Raw genomic sequence first — 17407 nt, 5'->3', positions numbered from 1 at the left:
CTCTAAAATACTATTTCATATACACAAGAGTTAAAAGGTAAAAGCCAAAGAATTTTTTTTTTAAACTGAGCATGTGCACATTTGCTTCTTTACAACATATGAAGAAGATCTAGAGGTTTAGTTGCTTTTAAGAAAGTTTGTCTATTTTTTAAATCATCTTTGGAAAAATCAGGAATACCAATTCATCATATTTGGTTTCAATCAGTACAGGGAGGTCTCAGAATTTGTATTGTTAGTACTTACACCCTACCTAAAATGGTTGTGTCTTCAATTTTAAGACCTCCTTTCTTCAAAATTTTACTATAAAGCAAGATTTTAAGATGACGACTAATCTTTCCCCTCTCAAATTTTCCCTTTGTTCTTCTAATGTCATTGCACTAGCTCTCCTGTTAATCTCCCAGGCTACACAGGACCCAAATTTCTAATGCAACGGAAGTTAGAAATTTCAGAACTTCTTTATACATCATGAAAAGATTAAATGGTACAAACACCTTTTCTCTTCCTTTGTAAGTCACCTTTAAGGCTGCACGTATAACATATTCTGCCATTTCCTGATTCAAGTTCTTAACCACACAAATTTAACTTAAGATTCTATAATAGTTCTTTTTTTCCCCTACTCTTGCTCTAAAATGTTTAAGTAGAACTTCTAAGCTTGATAACTTGCAAAAGAAATACAGATGGTGCTTGTAGCAATGCCTTTATAGTTAAGCTTGGCTAACACTTCCCAGTATAAGACCTTGCTTTCATTTACCCAAAAATTTGCTAAATTTCAACCACTTAGGCTGAAGTTTTCCAAGTAGGACCTTTGCCTCGAGCTGAATTTCAGTTCAGGCATTTCCTCCAAAATAAGGGGAAAGGGAGTTTTGACGACATTAAAATTTTCTTGCAATCACATCACTGAGCTCTTGCTCCCCCATATTTTAGATCAGAGACTTAATTTGTCAAAGGAATCACACCTGCAGTCAAGGATGCGCCTTGGACACAACAATCTACCCAAATTTAGCTAAGTTATTAGTTCCTGAAAATTCTCAGTTCACATATAATACCCTATCCCTTATATGGCACTTTTTATCAGTAGATCTTATGCCCAGTAGAGATGTTAGAAGCATTAATCGCCAAAGATTCCATCTGCATTTGTTCTCCTTCCTGACACACAGACAGTGTGAAGTATAAAGAAGCTGCCTGACTTGCTCAAATGCAGAGGTATAAATGAGAGGAGAGGGGCCAAGGGTAGCCTGGGGAAGGACACACAAGTTAGACCCTTTTGCATCTATTACAGCAGGGGTGTGCAAACTTTGTGGCCCAAGGGCCACATCTGGGTGGGGAAACTGTATGCAGGGCCATGAATGTAGGGCTGGGACAGGAGGCTGGGGTATGGGAGGGAATGCGGTGTGCAGGAAGGGGCTCAGGGCAAGGAGTTGGGTGCCGGAGGGAGCCCAGTGCAGGGGGTTGGAGTGCAGGAGGGGGCTCAGGGCAGGGGGCAGAGTACAGGAGGGGTTTGGGGTGTGGGCTCTGGCCCGGCAGCGGCACACAGCAGGGCTAAGGCAGGCTCTAACTAACTAAAAAGAGAATACAAATAATCTTATAGGAAGTTCCAAAATTACTGTTGCCTGTGTTTTTATTACATGATTACATACTATTTTTCATCAGGACCCCTGCCTCATTCAGTGCATAGAGCCGACCTGTGCGCAGGGAATGAGTCAGTGTTGTAGAGAATTAGGCTATTGCCATCACTTGAAGTTGGAAGGTATGTGGTAAAGGAAGCAAAAGGATGCAGGAAGAGAAAGGATGGTCTTACAGTTAAGGCAGCAGAATGCCACTCTCAATTGGATTCTATCCCTGCCTCTGCCACAAAGTTCTCACATAATGTTGAGCAAGGCATGAGAACCTAACTTTACAGGTGGCCAGCCATTGTATGTTCATTTTCTCTGTGCCTACCTTCAGCCTCCCCAGCCTTGATTTGCAGATGTGATGAATGCTTAAAAATGCAATTCAAGTTAATGGGAGAGCTGTGCTTTGAACATATGAAGCACTAAAAAGTGCCAAGTACTGAGAAGTCAGGCCTTAGTTATATCAACTTGGGCATCAAAATTAGTGAATATTTTTAGCTTTAGTCTGGGTACCTCAGCTCTCCATCTGAGAACTGGGAATACCACCACCTTACCTCAAGAGATAAATTCATTAATGTTTGTGAAACATGAAACAGATGGTATGGTAATGAGTGGTAGCGTAGAAAAATCCATGCAAACATTAATATAGTGATCAATTGAGGTTTTAAATAACATACAGCAAAAAAGGCATGGGGCCGCACACTGAATGAGGATGACAAAAATATATATATATAAATAAATAAAGATGAATTCACCATTCATCCTGCACACTGAATGTGACAGGGGACCTGTGGAAAAAAAATTATTATATCACATAATTAAAGACTGTAACAGCACCCCCACCCACTCCCAACCAAATTAAGGTCCTATAGGCAGGCTTAATTCTGGCATTTCCTAATGTTTGAGTGCTTAACTTTCCAACCTTTTCATTCTTCTAATGTAGTTTTTTTGTTTATAATTCGCAACTTGTGTAAGCCTCACATAGGCACTATTTTAGCTACACTCTACTGGGTCATCTTTTCTCATCTACTTAGCAAGAAGCTGTTCTCCTGAGAACTTGAAGAGCTTCATATCAGAGGAGGGCTCTTGCCTGTGTATCTTACAAAGTGACCAGAAATCCATTTGAACTCTTTCACATTTAGTAAGGTCACAGGGATTGAGCAAAGAGCACATGCAGAGTAGCTGCATCAGACCACATGTACGCCTAACACACTTGCTTCACTACTCAGCTGAACTGTCCATGCATGCAACAGCAGTTTAGTTTCAGCTGCAAGTGCTACAAGCTTAGTACGTTTCAAATGAGATTTTCAAAGAGTCATAACTGGAAGTCAAGAACAAGTTTCATATGAACATGTTAATCATTTATATTCTATACCTTTTTAATCTCAAATATTTAAGCTTTATGTTATTTTAAAGTGTTTGCAATATTTTTAAATAGGTAAAAGATCATTCCTTCCTTTCCCCATATTTAGGTAGAAAAGTAACTCTCTCAAGATTTCCATAAGGCAGTTTGCCTTTTATGGACAAAGCCTCGAAGATAGCCAATCAAAAAAATTCATACGTTTGTGTTTAATTGCACGCAGGGGGATTAAAATGGATATCATTACACAAGCTTACTTAGCTGTCACTATTGCTCCTGCGATAAGTGCCCAAGCAACTCAAGTTTATACACAAGAATAATACATTTTGCAAATTAAGCTTCATCTTAAATGAGCAAATTAATTTTCCATCAAGCCTTTTTAAAAAACAGAAATAACTGGGTGGGCCTGGTCCAGCAGCTACTCACACATCTTAGAATTCAATGGGGTTTACATGTGCAGAGAAGCAATTCTGAAATATTTAGTTTTCCCTCCTTCACTTCCCCACACTCCTCCATACAGCTTGCTGACAAACTGTTCATTTGTAGGTCAATAGTTTGCAGGTGCCAGACGAAGGACCACTGCGGCGGTGGAGCACCCGCCGAAATGCCGCCTTGCCTCTCGATAACACCGCTTGTCGATGGCAAGCAGCGTCATCGAGAGGTGTCCCCGCCGAAATGCCGCCAAAATTCGGCGGCATTTCAGCGGGTGCTCTCCTGGGGGCCAGGACGCGGGCGCATTAAGATGCCCCCGTGGGCGCCGTTGGGGACCACTGCCCTATAGCCAATCTTGACCCCCTAAATCAAGGAAAGAGTGCTAATCTTGTTTTACAGTAGGGGAAAATTGCATGGTTAATCCAGACCTCGCCTCTTAATCTAGAGAAATCCAAACTGTTAAAAACTGTTTAAAATTTAGTTTCAGCAACTAAGTACTCAAACAAGCAAGTCTGTTTAACATTCAAACCTCTCTACTCTTTATTTAGGTGAGAGCTAACAATACATTTCCAACAAGCCCCCCAGGAAAATAAGGGAAGGTCAGAACTGCAATTACTGATATTTCCAAGATTACAAAACAAGAGGCCATTCAGCCCTAGCAGATATACCATAAAGCAAAAAAGGAAACAAGTCCTTGAATTTTTTTTTTAATTGATCACCTTTAACACTGTCTGCAATTTACAGGAACTTTCTATTTTATAACAGCTGTTCTAAGATTACTTGTCCATGTATTAGTTCTGGAGATACTAGTAACACTGGGAAATAATATACTTGTTCAGAGGAACTGGATGCAATTAAGGTTCAAATCATTTGCTCTTTATGTTGTAATGCTTGCAGGAGAGGTACAAGTGACCCCAGAAACGGAGAATCCCCTCACAGGATTAAAAGTTAGAGGCTTGCAGAAGAGACCAGGGATGCAGCCTTCTAGCCACATGGTTTCCAGGGAAGAAACCCTTTCAACAGAGGGGCCTGATCTATGTCTGTGCTGCTGCCTGGCCTTTCTGCCCTGGCAGAGTCGCATAGCAGCAGTTGCTTCAAGTACTGTCCACTCCCACTTGGCTTTCCAGCTGAGAATCTATGGACTAAACATAAAGTGATGTTGCAGAGTGGCTTTTCCCAGTTCCATTGTAACAGTAGTTTGGAGTGCTGTCAAAGGAACTTCTGTGGTGGTTTTCACCAACTACACCTCTATCCTTATATAATGCTGTCCTCGGGAACCAAAAAAATCTTACGGCATTATAGGTGAAACCACGTTATAGTGAACTTGCTTTGATCCGCCGGAGTTCGCGGCCCTGCCCCCCCAGAGCACTGCTTTACCATGTTATATTGGGTCCCGTTATATTAGGGTAGAGGTGTATACACTATTCATTCATGGGACCTTCCAGAAGAACCAGGAGTCAAAATATGGTGACATTAAGGAGAAGTATCTCTGGAATGATGGAGCTATAAGCAGCAGCAGTCTCATTTTCTATTCAAAGTAAACTACTTTATAGGTTCTCAACCTTGACAGTCGCAACCCTCCTCCCTTTGTTTATGGCTAGAACGAAGAGAGTACTTAAAACCTTTTTCTGTAATAACATGCGGTCACAGCATGGAGGTGGTCGAGAACCACTTAACAGTATATAAATAAGGGTAAAACTTAAATCACCCTTATTTCAGTAGCCTTAAATATTTTATAGTTTTTTCTATGAGGAGGAGACATTGGAGTCTGCAGCTAAAAAATAATTCACAGGACTAATTTCATTTCTGGAAGAAGAATTTTACCACAACAATGCTAGAGGGAAGGATATTGATCTGCTCTATATGGTGGCTACCAGGTAGTGCTTGTCTAGACTTGGGACTTGTCAACATGGGGAAACTGAACAGCATAGCTATAGCAGAACAGCTATTCCACTAGAGTGGTGCTAGTATAACTTCCCTATGTGGACACTATTCTGGATTAAGAGGGACTAGCTATTCCACTATTGCTACGCCAGTCACTGCCCCACGTAGGACAAGTGCTAGGATCAGAGGTGATTTTTAAAGAATATTTTGCTAGATGTTTTAATTAGTGCTGTTTAAAGTGTATTAGCACTTAGACACCTTTGAAAACATGTGCAACTCCTTGTCAACGCTACCAGAGTTTAAAAAAAAGCACAAGACATCTCAGCTAACTTTTTAAAAAATAATGAAAACTTTTTCTATCTCTTGACAAGGCCTTAGAGAAACTACTCTCTCTAGTCAGGTATATGGTCAAGGACAGTAAACCGGTATGTGTATGTGCACATCAGGGTTGTTACTTCTGACACCCTTTCATCCATTAGGAAGAAGAGGATGTCCAAAACATCCCTTCCTCTCACACAGATGCAACAGAGCTGACACAAGGTTCTGTATCCAACTCAGCAGGTATGCAGATTCTTTGACATTACAGGACACACATCTCCTGCTTCAAAATACACACCAAAGCAGACTGAAAAGTGCCACTGCCCACAGCCATGCACTGAACTTTAAAATTCTGATGTTACCATAACTAAGGCTGAGTCTTTTGTGGAGGTCACGGATTCTGTGATTTTCTGGCATCTCTAACTTCCACAGCTGCTGGTACAGCTGACCCTAGGGCCACCTGAGCAGCTGGGGTGCTCCGGCGCCCTCGGCCGTCTGCCCAGGAGCAGCAGCAACCGTTGGAGTGCACACACTCCCCCGCCAACAACAGCGTCTGCTGGAGCGCCCCTCCTCCCCCACCACCCAAGATTTAGTTAGGGATATTTTTAGTAAAAGTCACGGACAAGTCACTGGCCATGACTTTTTGTTTATTGCTCATTGCCTGTCTGTGACTTTTACTAAAGATACCCGTGACTAAATCATAGCCTTAACCATAACTATATTGTAAGTTAGAAAAAGGAGGCATGTATCATCGGAAGTTGTGACGATTTGTTTGTGCAAATGAATTTAGTTTTAGTGAAAAGTGAGAGTTTAGTTTTAATGGAACTGAGAGTTCTCAAACGGGTGCCCAACCTGCAGCCCACCAGAGCACTTCATAAGGCCCATACTTCAACAAAATATACTAATGGCAGATTCATTAGCATTTTGTCATTATGTTTACATCATTTTAGCTTATACAAGTGTGTAAACAGACAATACTGTACACTGTTATGTATTTAGAGATAAACAACCTAAAGTTGAACCAATGCCTGCCGCTTCCCACAGCTCCCATTGGCTGGTAACAATGAACCGTGGCCACTGGGAGCTGCGAGGGGCCGTGCCTGCGGACCGTCAACATCAGCAAAATGTCTCACGGCCTGCAATCAGATTACTCTGATGGGCCACAGGTTGCAGCCCACAGGTTGCCCACCACTGTGTTAGACTGTTAGTTAAACTCCAGTACACTTGCTCACTCTCTCTATCCTCTTAGGAATTTCTATTTTCCATTTTGTGGACCTACTCTCCCCCAGATTTATACCTGTGCTGCTACAGCTCCACCAAAACTAAAATGGTAGTCAGTTTTACTTGGTCCCAACATTTCCCAGCACAGCACGAAACAGAAATTAGCTCATACAGGCTCAGTTTTACTCCTGGTTTTGAATTGTCCTCATAGTCGGGTTTTCAATCAAGATAGCACAATTATATCCAGGGTATTATATACCTCACATTGCAATAGTACAGTAGAACCTGAGAGTTACAAACTTACTGGTTAACCACACCCCTCATTTGGAACCAGAAGTCTGCAATCAACCAGTGGAGACCAAAAAATCCAATACTGTACAGTACTGTTACATGTAAAAAGATTTAACAAAATTAAGGCAACTGTTTTTGCTGCTTGTTTCATTTAAATTAAGATGGTTAAAGGCATTCTTCTACATAAGTAAAGTTTCAAAGCTGTATTAAAATCAATGTTCCGTTGTAAACTTTTGAAAGAAACACCATAATGTTTTGTTCAGTGTTACGAACATTTCAGAGTTACAAACGACCTCCATTCCCAAGGTGTTCGTAACTGAGGTTCTACTGTATTGAGTACTCCACCCACTCAGATGAACACTAACAAAACTACCACACCTAAAATAAAAGTTGTGTTCATCCTCATAGTTTCTTTACTTTGTACATTTTACAGCAATTTGTGATAGCCAATTTCACCATACCCTCTGTATAGCCACCTTCCCCTTTTGTTGGGTCTTTTTCACAGGGGAGAAAAACAAACATGTAAACAATATATAAATATGTAAAACCAGGAAAATTGGTAGACAGACAAGGATAAGCCTAGGACACATAACTCACTTAATTTAAATTGACAAAAGCTGGCGTGCCTTTAACTTTAATTCTAGTCTACCTTGGTAACAGAAACCTAGAGGTGAAAGATTATTTCTAAGTTACTACGTCCTCAGTAGGGAGGACACTAAGCACGATGAGTTTTGTTGTAAGTAGTATGTAACATTTAGATGGTATACAGCAGTTTATCAATAGTTTGAAGAAGCAAGTTTGCTTAATCTTAAACCTTGCACTTAACAATTGAGATGAGATGTCCATGTATCAGGCAGGTACCTAGAGATAATAAATGGCCTTAACTGACTAAGTAGAGATACTATCATATATAACAGCAGACCAGAGGTTTATAAAGACATCCAAGACTTAACTACAGTTTGGCATAACAGTTTTTCCATCTCAAATCTGAAAGAGTCTACTACTCTGCTGCCAGCCTCTCTCTTTAGGGTATGTCTACATAGCAATTGGGAGGGTGGCTTCCCACCACAGGTAGACAGACACGCACTTGCTCTGCCTGAAATAGTAGCGTGGCTATGACGGCAAGGGTGGTGGCAGCGCCTCAGGCTAACTACTGAGTATATACTGAGGGGGTCGGGCAGGACTGTACTCAGGCAGCCTGCACAAGCCACCACAGCCACACTGTGTCTACTCTCACTGGCAAGTGCACTCCCAGCTGTGTAGACGTAACCCTCACTGAGCAGTCAGTGAGCTCATTTCTAGCCAGAAAGATGGATACAGTATGTTATAGGCCATTGGCAGTGGACGGAGAAATAAGGAACTAGAAACCTGAACAAGATAAGTGAAGACATTTAGAAGCACTGAATTCAGCCCTTTACTTAGCTTTCCATCTAACAAAGGTATAAGACAGCCACAAACTCTTAAAGCTTAGTTTAAAAGTTATTTTAAGTTTACCAAATAATAGAAAAATCCCTTTCCAGTATCCACGTATGACCTAGTATAGAGAACTATAACTTTGTCTCATTTGAGTGGTTGTTGTGCAGTACACGTGACATATGTTGGTAAAACTAAGTAGGACAGTCAAGAAGCATAGTTCCAACTGAAAAAAAGTTGGATTTTTTTTAATAACTTGGCATTTGTGTGCACACATGCCATGAAAGAGCCTTGGAAAACATCAATTCCACTAGCTTTGTCTATTTAATGCCCTCTTATTATATGCTTGAACTCACAAGTCTCAGAGTTCCTATACAAGAACTGTAAAAAGCAACAGAGTCCTGTGGCACCTTATAGGCTAACAAATGTATTGGAGCATAAGCTTTTGTGGGTGAATATGCTATCAAAAATCTAGATGATTGAGTCTCAACTGCATTAAAAATACTTGGTTTGTGATGTTGCCTAAATATGGAGCTACACAAAGTTACACACTTATTTCACAAGTAATATAGAAACTTTTTTCAAAATGAAGATTAATATTTCCTAAGTAGCATTTATTAACCATTCCCTTTAAAAAGGAAAAGAACAGGATTTCAATAAATGTTGCACAGTCCAACTTTTGTCAATTTGGACTAAAGTACAATGATCACTTCCTGCAAAGCCTTATTTTATTCTTCTGTGGCATAAATTCTGACAGCTTTTAGTCATGCCACCATGGATCTCTTTCTAAAATATATACCTATACCTCAAAATTGTGGGCTTGATACGGATGTTATTGGGTGAGGTTTTTCTGCCAGTGTTATGTAGGAATTCAGACTAGATCATCATAATTGCCCCTTCTGGACTTAAGACCTACAAATTCCTGAGGTTTCTTTTCCTTTTTTATTCAGATAAGGGTCAGAAGATTCATAAACATTAAATGTTTGCAGTGTTGTCTATTTACATCGCAAGCTCTTTCTGGGCAGGATTGCCCCTTCCCACCCCCACCACCGAAGTGCTCAGCACACTTGAGGCACTGTATAAGTAGCACAGAAACCAGAAGTTTAAAAGCAAAAAAACAAAACAAAAAACCCACCATCCCAGCACGAAGGGATGACGAGAGAACGTTTAGCGAGGTACGAGCCAGCACAGTCTCCATGTGTTACCCCGGCTCTGGGGGCCGACACTATGGCAGGGGATCGCCTCGGTCCAATGCAAGTGAAACGGACGAGGCCTATGGGCTGGACACTCTCGCCTCACGCCGGGGGAGGGTGATGGAAACTGTGAGCAGCTTCTCTCCAGCGGCTGATACTGCCGGACTAGGTGGGGCTGAACTCAGCCTTCCCACAATGGGCTGACAACGCGGGGGTGAGAACTTTCTTCGCCGCCCGGAGCCGAGCGGCCCCTGACCTCCGCCCCGGCCGGCCCCGGCGCGGGCTGGGGAGCAGCTCAGAGCTCCGGGGTTACAACTTTCCGCTTCCGCTCTAACTTCGGGGCGGGCGAGCGGGCGCCCCCAGCTCGAGGGGCGGGGGAGCGAGTGGCAGCCAAGCCCCAGACTCTCGCCCCGCGGGTGTCCCCGCTGCCGGGGGCAGGAGGCGGCGGCCGCTCTCGGTTCCTGCTCCGCCATATTCAGACACTTGCCCCCTTTCCGCACAGCGCGCTCTTCCCGCCGGCGCGGCCGCCGCCCCGGCCCCGCTCCCTCTGCCGCGGGGCCACCTGTACCAGACACCCGCCGCGGCCACCGCCCGCCCGGTACCGGAGGGACTGCGCCCGCCCGCCGCCGCCGCCTCCACCTACCGGACGGCGCCGCCGCTCCCCGTGTCGCCTCCGCCCCGGCCGAGCCTGCTCCGCACGCCCGCTCCCTCTCTCGCTGCCGCTGCCTGGGCGAGGCTTGAAGCCGTCGTCGTGACGCGGACGCTGCACGCCGAGCCTCGCTTTGGTTTCCCTAGCTCGTTCCGGCGGCGGGGGTGGGGGTTGGGAGAGGTGACCTCCCCGCCCTGCTCCCACACTGCGCGCGCGCGCGCGCGAGCCCTGGCACCGCGGCCCCTCCCCCTCGCTCAGGGTGACTCCCTCGTTCCGTCCCCCACCCCCGAGTGGTAGCGGAGCCGCGCGGCGCCCGAGCGAGGCAGGGTCCTGGTGGCGCAGCCAGGCCTCGGGCTGGGGGAGTCTCTCGCACACAGGGCAACGAGGCGGCTGATCGGAGCACGGGCGGGAGGCTGTACGGGTGGGCCCGGGGTGGGTGTGCTGGCGGGTGCTCTAGGGCAGGGGGTGGGTGCTCGTGGGTAGCATAGATGGGTTACTGCCCAACACCGTGTGACTTGTATCTACCTGTGACAGACACGGTTAACATCCTTAGAAGTTGGTCCAATAAAAGCTATTACCTCGCCCGCCTCGTCTCTTAAGGCTCTGAGTCAGTTTTAGCCTGTGACAACGTGTGTAGCTTGTCATGCCAATGGATTCTCACTGACTTTGGTCTGTTATGCCACAACCACCAGCATGCCCTCTGAGTGGTCAGACCCCTGAACTTACTACCCTCTTACCCCTGACTGCCTCACTCAGGGTCTTAGCAATTCAGATCAGGGAGGTCAAGGATGGTGGTTGAGCCCAGTTCCCCAATCTCTGTGTTAGGATTTGCATAATCGCAAATACTTCGTGATTGGCATCTCTATGTTCATGCTTGTCATGTACTGCCTCAGAGAGAGAGTTTGGGGAATGAAATAAAGCAAGATCTAGTCTTCCTGTGGTGTTGCCATCAGTCAGGAACTGAAATATGAGAAGGCTAACTCTAGGGACATAGGAATTGCCATACTGGATCAGAGTTATGGTCCCTCTAGTCTTGTATCCTGGCTGTACCCCAGAGAAGCACCAGATGCTTCAAAAAGAGGTGCAAGAAACCCCACAATAGGCAGATAAGGCAGAATCTACTTCCCCACTAAGGTCTCATCCTAATTCCTAATAGTTACAGATCAGTTAAAACCATGAGATTGGTTTAATCCTGATCTTAACCTATAAAGAACTTCTTAAACTATTAAAAAAACTAGGAGAAAATGTAAAAAAAAAATGCATACACCCCTAATTGTTATCCACATTTGTAAAGTGCTTTGAGATTCTTGGACAATTGGTATCATATAAAGACAAAATATTATTACTCTGGACACGCCTATTAAGCCTCCCAACCCTTACAACCTATCATTACCCTCCACTGCCACAGGACAGTGGACACATTAAAGTTGAAGGAACTATGACCTTTCTTGAGCCTTCTCCCCCCATTCATATTAGTTTTATACTGAATAATATAAAATGTCTTTTTTTCCTAAAGTCACAAGTGTTCTTTCTCATTTGAATAAAAATGTATTTAAAGACTTAAATGTTAAGAATAAATTATTTATATTTATGGGAAATACTTAGTAAGCAAATGGTTAATATGGTGTGTTCAGATAAAGCTCTTGCTCAGAGGAAGTTCACCACTGAGTGTGTGAAACTGACAGGAAGTTACAATGAGGTTATTGGCAAAGGGAGTGGGTGTGGAGGAAGCACAGGCTTTCTGTTTGCAGCACAGAGATAGACAAGAAAAAAAAGATTAAATTTCCCCAAATTGCATGATAATGGAAAATTATTTGGTATGCTGCTTGGAGTCCATATAGCTCATGATAAATATAAAGTAAATATTATACCTCAGAATGTTAGAGCAGAGGTGGCCACAGTGCAGCCAAAAGAGCAAACAGATCACAGCATTAGATGTTCCATCTAGCTCCAAGGCACTAAGAAAGGGACACATAAGTTCTTATTTTCCCCTTTAAAAATATTTTTCTTCAGAGCATTGCACTAAAATAAAATCCAAAACATCATAAAATCTCTTCCAAAGTCCAGACAAATGTCTTTATGTTTTACAGCTAAAACCCTGTACAGTACTTTAATAATGAACCCTTGTAAGTGACAGATAATTCAAGAGAGCTCAGGTTGCAAGAAATCTAGTACATAGAGGTTTAGTTCTTTTTTTAGACCCCCTTTCAAGGTAAAAATAATGAATCTGGGAGATGTTAGTTGCTAATCTAGGTAAATTTGCAATGGTATATTTTAAGTAAAATTATATTCATGGTGTTTCTTGTAACTATTATCTTCACAGTGCATTTGCTGAAAAAATGCGAGAATATTTGTCTCAGTATTGTTTTCTTTCTGTTTGTATATATTTTTGTCAGCTCCCTCAAAAATTCAATATAGAGATTAAAAGAACAAATTGGAAGACATATCCTCTGCCCTCTGGTACAAAAAAACCCCCATATACAGCTTTCCTCTGTGAGCTAGTTTAATCACGTACAGTATTAAGCGCTAATACACATGCTGTTAATTATAACAGGAGTTATAGCCCACAATCATTAAGATTTCAAGTTAGTTTCCATTATGAAAATATTTTACACAGTGCCTTTTGTTACCAAGTGCTTTACAGACAGTGGGCCAAATTTTGCCCTTTGTCATACCAGTGATCAGCTGGAGGGGGTTGGTGGGAATTTATCTGAGCCTTTTGTTAACAGAGCTTGGCCTTTGAGCTTCATGAAGGGGAAAATCAGAATTTGTTTTTAAAAAATAGCCTTTGTGTTAGTGAAGGTCAGTTGTACTGGAACTAGGGGTGCTGTCTCACCCCCTGGATTGAAGTAGTAATAAAAAACAACAAATACATGGTTTCCATCATCAGCAACCCCCTATAAAAATGGTTCCAATACCCCTGGGAGGGTGGCCTTGAAAATGTAAATTGCTGCAAATTGATAACCAGGCTCAAAAGAAACAGGCAGTTAGGATTCAGGGTCTTCCACCTTCCTCCCTTTTAATGTAAAATGAGTTCTTAATTTTGAGGTGTAAGTCAAAGAATCACCTTGCTAACCCTCACCAAAATCCTCAGGCCAGTCATACTCACAATGATGTGACTGTGGTGAACAGGAATTAGTTATGTTTGGGGAGGGTGGAGGCAAAATAATGATTCACAGACCCACCCTGCTTGTTAAAATGTTTTGGATTTAACGGAGGCTATGTCTACACTAGCACTTTTGTCAGTATAACTTATGTCGTGCAGAGGTGTGAAAAAACCACCCTTCTGAGTGACATAAGTTATACTGACAGAAACGCCAGTGTGGACAGCGCTATGTCGGCAGAAGGCACTTTCCCACTGACATAGCTACCGCCGCTTGTTGGAGGCGGTTTAATTATGTCGACGGGAGAGCTCTCTCCCATCAGCAAAGAGCAGCTACATGAGTGATCTTACAGCTGTGCCGCTGTAAACTGGCTAGTGTAGATATGGCCTGAGTCAACTGGTGGTCCCTAAGGCAACTGCTCTAGTGCAGGTGTACCTCCCAATGTACTTCCCATCTGTGTCTTCTATCAGGTCCTAGAGCGTGGGCGGGGGGCAGATGCTTCATGCATAGTCTCTACTCCTAACCTTGCCAGTTGTTCTAGGAGTGCATGAGGAAGAAAAGAGATGGGGGAGTCCTACAGCCACTGCAGTCTTATCTCTCCCTTCCTGGCTGGCCTATCTAGCCAGCCCCAGTCTGGAGTTTAAAGAAAGGTACTGGGCAGGAAACTGGAGCCCTATGTATCCTAGATACCACACACATACCAGTAGAGATCTTCTCATACCAGGAATTTCCATGCCAAGAGAGGCGTGCTTATTTACACAACCCGCTGTACCAGCAAGTCACATGAGTCCCGCTCATCCAAGGCCCTTAAACCCTGTTTCCCAACTGACCACTCTCTGTGTTTAGAGAGGATCTGTTTCCCACCTAACCAACCAACCAACCCTCACCCAGAGGTAGCAGGACACCCTATCTACCACAACTGCTAGTAGAGGCTGCAGGACAAACTACAGCTGCTATTGTGAGGCACAGTTACAAGGGAGCCACTTAGGGATGTGCTAGATAGGAGGAATCCTGGGCAGGATGTATGTGAAAAGACTGATGGAGTTGAGTGTGGGGAGGATGAAAGGACTGATAGATTTGAGGTATGGTGAAGGATTGGTGGTCTTGTGAGAGAAACCTATGGCATTGGGTTGTTTTATGGGGGGCAAGAGGATTATGGAATTGATGGATTTTTCTGAGGAAATAAGGAAATTATTTTTAAAGAGCTCCTTGATAAAAAGCTGGCAGCTCACTACTGGACAGCACCCATGCAAACTCTCTAAGTTTACTCCCATTGTCTTCAGTGGTGTTACCTGGGTGTAACAGGGCAAAATTTAGCTCTGTATGTATATTTCAGTTTAATTATTACCACTGAAACACAGCTATCTCTGAGGTAGATTTCAGCAGCTGCTCTGTGCCAGCAACTCAGAAATTTAATGGGTATGTGCCAGAGAATGTTATGCTGGCTGCATGCCAATTAACTACTGTGTGCTTTTCTAGACATTTGTCCCAAAGGGAATAGAAATGTCACTTGGCCAGTTTGGTTGGATGCTTTACTTTTAGAGGAAGCAAAGTCCTTGTCTCATCTGGTGAGTGGACTGAATGGCTTGAAGCCACAGCTGTTTCTTCCAGGGAAGGTTTACCGTATCAGAGCATGGTTGTGATTTCTTAAATGATAAAGGGACAGCTTCTCGAATTCTCAAAAAGTGGTTGGGGGTATTTTGTGTGTTTAGATAGTGACATGGATATTATTTATAATTCAACAATTTCCATTTGATATTTCTGCATATACTAAAGTGTTGGCTTTAATAATACTTTGTCTTCTTATTTGCTCAAGCCAAGCTGAATTTTCCTTTCCCTATTTTTGTATATTTGCATATAGGCCTTTACTAGGGCTATTTAATTCTCTACACACTATTTCTGTGTGACCTCATCTGCTCACACTACTTTAACTACCATTTTTACACTGATGATTCTCAATTCTACCTTTACACTCCTGACCTCACTACCTTCACGCAACCCTGCATCCATTCTTAGCCTATCTCACTGACATCTTCCAGATGTCTTGCTATCTTGACTGGCCATCTTGCCAACTTAACATGGGTAAAACTGAACTCCTGATTATTCTTCTGAAACCCTCTTCACATCCTCAGTCATTTCACTGATTCCCTCTCCCTCCAGCACTGTATCAAGGTCAACTTTCTTGTGATCGCCTAAAGTCCCTATATAACTTTACTCCTCCCTGCTTACCTACCCATCTCTTATTGTGCTGTCTTCATCCCCTCCATTCGGTCCATGTTGCCATTCTTGAAGTCCTATTGTTTACATCTCCCACAAACATTCCTACGGTGCCGCTTTTTTCCACGTTGCCCTCTGTGCATGGAACATTTTCTTTAGATGGTCTGCAGTGTTTCTACCCTTCACTTAAGTCCCCCTGAACTTTTTCTCAAATACCTTCAAGAAGTCCCTTGCTTCTCTATTTCATGTATTTATCTTATAAGTGACCAGTTTGTTTAAATGGGGAAGGTGGTCAGTGCTAGGAGGAAAGTGTATAAGGGAACTGGATTAATGTGGAAATTGGAATGGGGGGAAATAAGGGGGCTGAATTGGGGAAGGATAATGGAGGCAGAGAAAGGATATTGTTCATGTTCAACTCGAACATAAACCTTATATAACTAACAGGACATTTGTTTATCATCACCTTGACCTCGTTGCCTGTATAATGTATCACTTTTCCTCACTTTACATTTGTTTTTTTATTCTATATGGTCTTTGGGTCTGGACTGTCTCTTTTTCTGAATTGGGGAAGAACCTAGAACATGCTGGACTCTACTGCAATCTAAACAATAAAAAACATCAACATTACTTACAGAGTCTGTTTTTCTCTACTTGGTGGAGACTATTTTATCTGTGATAACAGCAGAATGTGTAAAAAGTGTGGAATAAGGTCCAGCATGACTGCTTTCAAAGCACACTACTCAGTATCATAGAGGGATTCAAGAAGATGCCATTAGCCTTGAAACTTAAACTCTTAAAAATAAGGGTTAATTTGGAAACAGAAAAGATCTGCCAAATTGCATTGGGCAGTCAGCTTATCAGATAAGGAACAAGATTGTCACCACAACAGCAATGTTTTGGGAGGACAAAATTAGGAATAATGTATCCAGTTGGAACTAGAGAGGGAATGTAATTACCTGAGGTGGAATGTAGCCAGGATCTGAGCTAGCACTCTTACTATTGCAAAATATCTCATGGTATTTTAATAATTTCAAGTGTTAGGACCTTGGCTTTACTTCTCTTTCAAGAGACAGCACTTCCACCAGTGCGCATCATGAGTAACTAGTTCAATACTGACTCAGAAAGAGGATTACTGCCTCCTGAATCATCAACTCCACTTCCTGCAATACCTGGATTTTTCTTAGAAGTCTCCCATCAAAGGCACAACCCCACTTAACTTATGAGAGCCGATGAAACCACATTTCAAGATATTAGGACTGCATAGAGTTTAACAAACCAAAACTCAGTTTCTCCCATGTGAATCTGAGTTGCATACTACTGTAAATTGACACAAAGCCTAACCCCTCTCTGCTTTTATATACTTTGTAGAACATTGCATCTAAAATAAAACCTAAAGAGTGCAGGTAAAGAGAGCACTTTGGCTAAGTTCTGCAGTGAAGTAAATGAGAGTTTTGTCTGAGTTAGAACTGAGATGCAGAAATAGTGTTGATGGGCTCAGGAGGCACTTGAGCCCAGCCCAACTTGATCAGAAGGTCAGGGCAATCAGTCTGATACAGGGAAAGAAATCCTTGGAAAGAGAAAAATAATCTTACTTCGCCAAAAAAGGGCAGGGTTTAATCTTGAAAAACCAATATTCTTGAACCTTAAAAACTATACTTTGATTTGTATGTCAATTTCAAAATGTTGGCAACTTTTTTTTCCCTTCATACTTGAAA

General features: G+C 42.8%; 1 protein-coding gene across 1 annotated transcript in view; it reads right to left on the bottom strand.

Moving 5' to 3' along the window:
* The window catches only part of RAP1B (RAP1B, member of RAS oncogene family), a 72883-nt gene extending 62368 nt beyond the window's left edge, over positions 1-10515 (bottom strand). The window contains exon 1 of the mRNA XM_044980451.1: positions 10366-10515. The gene's annotated coding sequence lies outside the window, so the exon portion shown is untranslated. The remainder of the gene's footprint in view (positions 1-10365) is intronic.
* Between the last annotated feature and the right edge of the window lie 6892 nt (positions 10516-17407).

The sequence above is a fragment of the Mauremys mutica genome, chromosome 1 (genome assembly GCF_020497125.1).
Source record: "Mauremys mutica isolate MM-2020 ecotype Southern chromosome 1, ASM2049712v1, whole genome shotgun sequence".
Classification (NCBI taxonomy): Eukaryota; Metazoa; Chordata; order Testudines; family Geoemydidae; genus Mauremys; species Mauremys mutica.
Note: the sequence above shows the minus strand (reverse complement) of the source record. Positions and strands in the feature narration are given on the sequence as shown.